This window comes from Polistes dominula, unplaced genomic scaffold (genome assembly GCF_049000335.1).
Source record: "Polistes dominula isolate Pdom_NZ unplaced genomic scaffold, Pdom_raw_medaka contig_15, whole genome shotgun sequence".
Taxonomy (NCBI): domain Eukaryota; kingdom Metazoa; phylum Arthropoda; class Insecta; order Hymenoptera; family Vespidae; genus Polistes; species Polistes dominula.
Window position 1 is genome coordinate 4,760,882 of NW_028300915.1, and position 8,064 is coordinate 4,768,945.

Consider the following 8,064-nt stretch of genomic DNA (forward strand, 5'->3'; position numbering starts at 1 on the left):
ACTCTCTCTCTCTCACTCTCTCTCTCTCTCTCTCTCTCTCTCTCTTTCTCGTCATGTATTCTCGTTTATATGTGTTGTCTTATGTGTTCTCGCATTTCCCAAACCCTCCCTCCCTCCCTTCCTCCTTCCTACCCACCCTTCTTCGAGTGCAACAAGTGTGACGACTCCTGCGGAGGTGGGTGGTCGAACGAGCGACGAAAAAAAAATAAAACGGAGAGAAAAAGAGAAAAAGAGAAAGAAAGGTTTCGAGGGGGAGTGGGTGGAGAGAGGAACTGGGAAGGGATGTGAGAAGCGGAAAAAGAGAGAGAAGAATGAGCGAGTGAGTGAGTGAGTGAGTGAGTGAGTTAGTGAATGTAAGCAGGAAAGAGAAAGAGGATGAATGAGAGAAAGAGAGAGAAGAAGAGAGAGGTGCAGAATGGTTGGGAAGAGAAGGAGAGAAAATAGGTCGACTTTTGTGTACCGTCGAGCTTTGCGGGTATCTCAACGACAGGACACACCTGCGTTGGCTTCCCCCTTCTCTTCTTTCCTCTCTTCCATTCTCTATCTATCCATCTTTTTATCTCTCTCTCTCTCTCTCTCTCTCTCTCTCTTTAACGTTTACACGCAAGTACGAGCGTTTACGTTTTGAGTTTACGTACGAAATGACTGGATATATATATATATATATATATATATATATATATATATTATACGAGAATGTTCAAATCTCTGTGTTTGTAATAAATATGTAAATGTGAATTTGACTAAATATATATGAAATATGGGAAACAGACACGTACCCTGTATATCCCACAGATTATATGTATATGTATGAAAGTTTAATTTATTATAAATAATATTTGTCGAAATGTTCACTTTTAGAGATTTTTATTGTTGTTAACAATCAGTTTTCTTCCGTGTATGATTATTATAATATTAACACAATTTTTATTATCGATATATGATTTATTTTCATGAGAGATTTAAAAATATATATAAAATATTTCAAATTAAAAGTACATTCATCCCAGATTTGAATTATTACTTTTACGTATGTAAATACAATATATATATATATATATATATATATATATATATATATAATATATATATAATACAAACGTATTACACGCATGCATTTATATAGAGTATACGTTATTGCGAGTGTTTGTTTTCAATGGTTCGTTGATAGACAGAGATAAAAGAGATACGAGTTGAAACACTCGTTTGGTCGTTGGTACGGTTTAACGATTTACCGGATTAAAGAAAAAGAAGACAAAAGGGAGAAATAAAAGAGGGATAACGACTTAATTATGGATCTGGTGGGTAGAAGAGGAATAGTTAGTAGAGGTTGCGAGTATTACATTGACTGAAAAGGAAAAACAAATGAAAGGGATAGATGGATACAAATGGGAAGAGTGAGGGAGATAGTAATATTGCGATGAGAGAAGAAGATGGAAGTTGTTTAAAGGTCGTAACATCTCTTTCTATCTTTCTTTCTTTCTCTCAATGGTTTTAATGGGATTTATGAATGGATAACGAAGCCTACGAGTCGCTTTTTTAACCCCGTGCATGCTTTTTTCCTCTTCTTCTTCTTCTTCTTCTTCTCTTTCTCACTCACTCTCTCTCTTTCTCTCTCGTAGTACACGCGTACACACATACGACGTTATGACAACGAGGTAAACATTATTGCAGCCGAGCCGTGAATTATGCACCCCGTTGCTCGTTCACTTTATTTCCTAGCCGATTAAAGGGGAAGATGCCGACAATTTATAGAATATACTATAATTCTTTTCGATTTATTTTTATTATTTATCATTTTATTTGTTTTCTTTTAAATCGTCAATTGAAATTTTTTTTTTTTATTTTTTTTTTTGTTAAATCTTCATTTAATGTAATTATATCGTAGCTTGAAATTTGTCTACAATCAATCAAAAAAGTAGTACGTATCTATTCGGATTATAAATTAGAAACAATTGATAATTTTTCGTAATGCAAGCTTCTAAATTCTTCTACGTTTATGTTAGCATATTTTAAAATTAGTAAATATATAATATTTATTAGATTTATTTATTAAAAATAAAAATATACAAAAGTTTATTCAATCGTAATAAACGTTACTTGTAACACATCCAAACCATTTATTATTATTTTTACAACGTTAAATATCATCGATGTTATTAATCATAAATATTCTAACAAAATAATATCTTTGTTACATCGTTTGTTTGTTCCCTCATAAAAAAGAGATAAAATAAAAAACAAAAAAGAGAAAAAGTAGGGGATCATATTGATTATCATCGTAAAAAAAAATAATCAAAGAAAATGATAGGATCGATGATAAAAAAAAAAGAAGATCCGTTTTTAAATCCCGTAGATCCCAATTAGTATCGATTTCCTCTTTTTTTTTGTTTTGTTTTGTTTTCGTTTTAAAACTAGGATCAAATCTATTGTTCTCTCTCTTTCTCTATCTATCTTTCTCTTTCTCTCTCTCTTGGTTGGTCTCCCTCGGTGAAATTCAACGAATTCAAATACTTGGTAAAACGATCAAACGATTAATCCGGTTTGTCCGATCGATCGGATCGAACGATCCCGATGTAGATCGTTGGAAGGAGTGGCACGTGCCAACGTTAAATACGGTAAATGACTCAATCGTTGACTCTGCGCTCGTTGACTTTTTCTCTCTTTCTCTTCCTCTCTCTCCCTCTCTTTCTCTCCCGTAGTACCATATATATACAAAAGGCTCGTGTATACCTCACATTCCCGAACTGGAACGCCACGGATTCTATAAGGTTGCTCCTTTTTTGCAACGATTTGCTCGGCGCGTAGGCACGCGAGAAAGAACGAGATCAACTTTGCAAAGAATAAAGAAAGATAAAGAAAAAGAGAAAGAGAGAGAGAGAGAGAGAGAGAGAGAGAGGAGGAAGATTCTTTACAAAGACGTTTAGACGAGAAATCAAGAGAGTAGAGGAGGATGGTTTTCAATGGCAGATCGTATCTTTTCTTTTTTCCAAACGAAGATGAAGATGTCGTCATGGCGCCTATACTCAAACGAGTATTCACGTTCCGTCTTTCCTTCCTGGAAAACTTTCTGACTCAGAGATCATTGAGAAAGAGAAAGAGAGAAAAAAAGTATTATCCTTGGAACGAATTGATTCGTTTCCCCATTTGTTTTTTTTTTAAGTCAAAAACTTCAAATGAGAATTAATTTAATCTTCCCTATAACGCATTACGAAATTTAACTGGTTATATATAATACTTCAATTATATATTTTTATTTTTTAAATAAAATATATGTATATGTGTTATTGTTTAATTATACTTTGATGTAAATGATATTTCGATTGTCATTAATATAATAATAATAATAAAATTTGAAGGAAAAGATAATATTATAATAATATGATTATTGTATTTGTAATATTTGAAAATTGATTATTTAGTCAAACTAAAAGTATTCCTATCAATTTCAAGATTTTCATTATAGAACAATTTTTTAATAACAATTTTGATTACATTGAAATTAATTGTTATGTAAATTATAATTAAAACCTTTGTATATAAATTGTTTCGTGTTTTATATAAAAAAAAATTTTTTTAAAGTATATCTCCTTTAAAGTCGTGAATTGAATTGAAATGTCATTGGTTTGGATTAAATTGTTCTAGGACATTTTTTTAATGTATGATATATATGCATAATATATATATATATATATATATATATATATATATATATATATATATATGCCTTAATATTCAAATTTGTTGAATGTACTTTAGTACGCGTTGAATTTTTTGTAGACTACCTTTGTGGTGTATATCCCATTATTAAAAATAAAACAAAAAATGAGAACTAATCAGAGGTTAAAGGGAGGGGGATGGGAAGGCTCTAGTAACTGAACATTTATGACAGAACGTAATATGCAACAAAACGTTTCATTTCATTTCCATATAATTCGATCTACAGGTAAATATCGTCGCTCCCATATTTCTTTTTTTTACTTGTTTTTCTGTTTCATTATTACTTCTCTTCTTTTTGTCGAGAGTATAATCCAATATGGAGAGATAATTCTCGATTTATCGGACTAACGTAAGCCGTATATATATACACATATTTATATACATATACATATTGTATATCTTTCCCTGGTCGGTATAATCAAATCTCTTTCAATTCTCTTCATGGTTAAATCGAAATATCCGTATACTCTAAATGCTTCGTAATCGTTTTTACAATGACATCCAATCAAAGATTACAATTTTAACTTTGACTATATGCAACATTCTTTACGTATCCAATATATGAACATATGTATGTACTATATATATGCAGGGTGATCTGTAACTGGTAGTGCAAGCGAAAAGAGAATGATTCTACATGAAAAAATAAATTGAAAATATAGAATAAAAATTTTTCGTTTGAAGCTTTATTATCGAGAAAATCGACCTTGAATTTTCGCACAGTACGTGTCTACTTGATCTGATAAGTTCACAAGGTGAATATTTCTGAAAAGTTCGTAGGGTATTTCCGAAAAGTTCGTAATGTATTTCCAAAAAGTTCGTAGAGTGGATATTTCTGAAAAGTTCGTAGTAACGAGACATGATCAAGTGCACGTGTACTTTGCGAAAATTCAAAGTCGATATTCTCGAAAACAAAGTCTCAAACGAAAAATATTTATTCTATAATTTTGTTTTATTTTTTAATGTAGAATCACCTCCTTTTCGCTTGTACCATCAGTTACAGATCACCCTGTATATACATATGTGATTGTTTTAATTATTTTTGATATTTTATTTTTATCTATAATTATGTTTTGATTTATATAAAAGAAAGAAAGTAAACACAACATTGAAGATTCCAATTAATTGTCAATAATATAAATATAACTGATGTATATAATAGAATTAATTTTAATTTATTAAAGTACAGGTATCCCTTCAACAACACGGTTTCACAATAACACGATTTACAATTTGCGCTAATCCCTCCAGCAACACGGTTTCTCCTAACACGATTTTGCTATAATACGATTCATTATTGTGGGAACCCTCCTACAACACGGCATTCTATAAAACTGTTTTCTTTCAAAAAACCTTTGTACAACACTGTATTTCTACAGCCGCGGCGAGGATTACCGTCTTAAAGATACATTGTTGCGGAAAGTATTTCTTTTTATCTCCATGGCCTGAAAACAAAAGTGTCTCACGCTGTGTGAACTGAAAGCATTAAAGTTAAATGCGTGTTGGAAGAAGATATAGCTCTCTTCAGTTAAAATAGAAAACGTACGTGAATCGTCACAAAATGAAATTGGTTGCAAATCAGAACTTGCTAAATCAATCGGAGGCGAAGGTTTTGTGGAAATGGCTATTGTGGACGTTCAAAGTTTTTTAGTGGAAGAAGAAGTTGAGAAAGCGGATTTGATGGAAATGGTATCCGAAACTGTAAATCAAATTGATCTTTAGGACACTAGCACTGATGAAGATTGTGCTGTTAATAAGTTAATATTAAAAATATTACAAGAAGGCCTAGACTTAGCTGAAAATCTTGAGTCATTTTTCTTGAATGCAGATCCTTTCAAGAAAAGGAGCCAAAAATTCAAAAGGAAGCATCAAAACTGTCTAGCTTCATACCAAGAAATTTACAATGACCTGGTAAGAAACAACAAGCAAAGTAAAATTACAGATTTTTTAAAGAGATTAATAAGATAAGAAAAATTAATTCAATGATTTATTCCATATATAAAAAAAAAACAACTATTTATGTTATAAAATAAATCATTTAATAAATTAATACAATTCTTTGATTTATATCATTCGTATATCATAATTACTTACAATAATACAAATGTAATATATACACCTGTGTTTTATTACAAATGATTAAATATATACTTCATATATTATTTTCGAAGATATCAAATAAGGAGCGTGACGAGAAGGAGTAGGCGCAAAAAGTATCTCGGGTGACCTTGAAGAATATATCCTCCACCCATGGTCCGGATCGGTGAGAGTTTATATGGCGCTCCTGGCGTGCAAATAAAAAGTATACTAAAGGAAAGAAAAGAAAAAGGTAAGAAAAACAAGAAAGAAGAAGAAGAAGAAGAGTAAGAGAGAAAGAGAGAAAGAAAGAGAGAGAGAAAAAGAAAGAAATAAAGAAAGAAATAAACTGGTCCCAAGCGTGGCGCCATGAGTATCACGCGTTTACCATATTTAACTCGAGACGCGTGCCAGTACTCTTCTTCGAATGATCTCACGATCGTGAGATCGATCGATCCAACGATCCATCGATCGTGTAAGTAGATCTTACCTTTCCTTTTCCTTTCTACAGGCTACACACATACACACAGAAAAAGAGAGGAAAAGATGATCGTATCATGGCCGTTCTTTCGTAATTGCATCTAACGTGAAAGCGGTTAAAACATTCGCATTGCTTTCTCTCTCTTTCTTTCATCTTTAATGGATAAATGACGAAACTGTCCTCTTTCTGCACTTTACATTTTCCTACTTGTATGTATATATATATATATATATATATATATATATATATATATATATACTTTAGTGTAAAGTAAGGTGATCATGTTTTTATCAATACAGTACTGGTTTTTAACCATTACTGTAACCATTACTGGTTAGTTTTAAAATGTGTTAAATAATTTTATAATATTTTATTTAAAATTAATTATTTAAAATTTATATTTAATAAATTAATCAGTGAATTATTTAATTTTTAATACTAAACTTATTGATACTTTATGTAAATCTATTTCTATCGGAAGCGGCCAAATTTCTCTTTTTTTTATTTTTGTGTTTATTTTAGCATATGAATGAAATTACATTATATTGTACAAAACAATAAAAATAAACAAAAAGTTTGAAGTAGGGAGCGGTCAAATGGCCACTTTAAAATTAAACACATATTTTACAATAGAATAAGATTTTTTATCTATTAATTAATGAATAATATATTTTATAATGAATAATGTATACATTTTATGAGTTTTCGTCGTATTATTTCTTTTTTACATATTATCATATGTTTATAAATTATAAAACGCCTATCATTTGACAGCGAGTGATAAATTTAGTGTTAAGGAAACTAAGAAACGATTTCACAAATTTTTAACTGTTAGTATCTGTGTGTGTGTATATATAAGTGTTAGTGTATCTCGGAAGGTTGGCGCCAAGCGGACTCTAACCAGAGTTACTACCGCGTATCCAGATTTCGTGGTTTGATAAAAGGTTCTCTTTGTATGTACATTTACATATACACATATACATAGATATAGATGTATACATAAATGGTATGAGACACCCACGCTACGAATTCCCGTACAGTTTATCCTTGCTTACTGAAAGAACGATAGCCGTAAATGCATAGCCTCGATTCCATTCATTTATCCGTCCATTCGTTCATTCATTCATTCATTCATTCATTCATTCATTCATTCGTTCGTTCGTTCGTTCGTTCTTTCTTTCTTTCTTTCTGTGTAATTGATCAGCTATGGCGATGTTAACGAACACAAAGGATTTGTAGAGAGAGTATGTAGAAACGATCGTTTGTTGGAAAAGAGAAAGAAAGACAGAGGAAGAGAGAAAGAGAAGGAGAAAGAGAGAGAGAGAGAAATTAGCGTTTAGGAATAGAAATAATTACCTTAAGAAACTTTAGTGTTTTTGGTTCGGTTAAACGCTCGATTTCGGTCATTCGTGTTCTATCGTTCAAAGAAAAATCAATTAACAATTTAAAAAAAATAAGAATGTATATTTTTACATATTTATGTATGCATGTTTAAATAATTTATTATTTGATGCGATTAAAAATGAAATTATTCTAATCATTCTGATTATCTTATTTATTTCTGTATAATTATATATACAAATTTGTATTGACTAATGTTAAATATTGCAATAACGTATAGTATTAGATAATAATACTATAGTAAATTTATGTATATATAAATCTATTTTTTTACATATTCATGTATGCATGTTTAAGGAATTCATTATTTAATGTGGTTAAAGAATCTAATTATTCTAATTATTCTAATTATCTTATTTATTTCTCTAGTTATTTTTGTTGTCTAA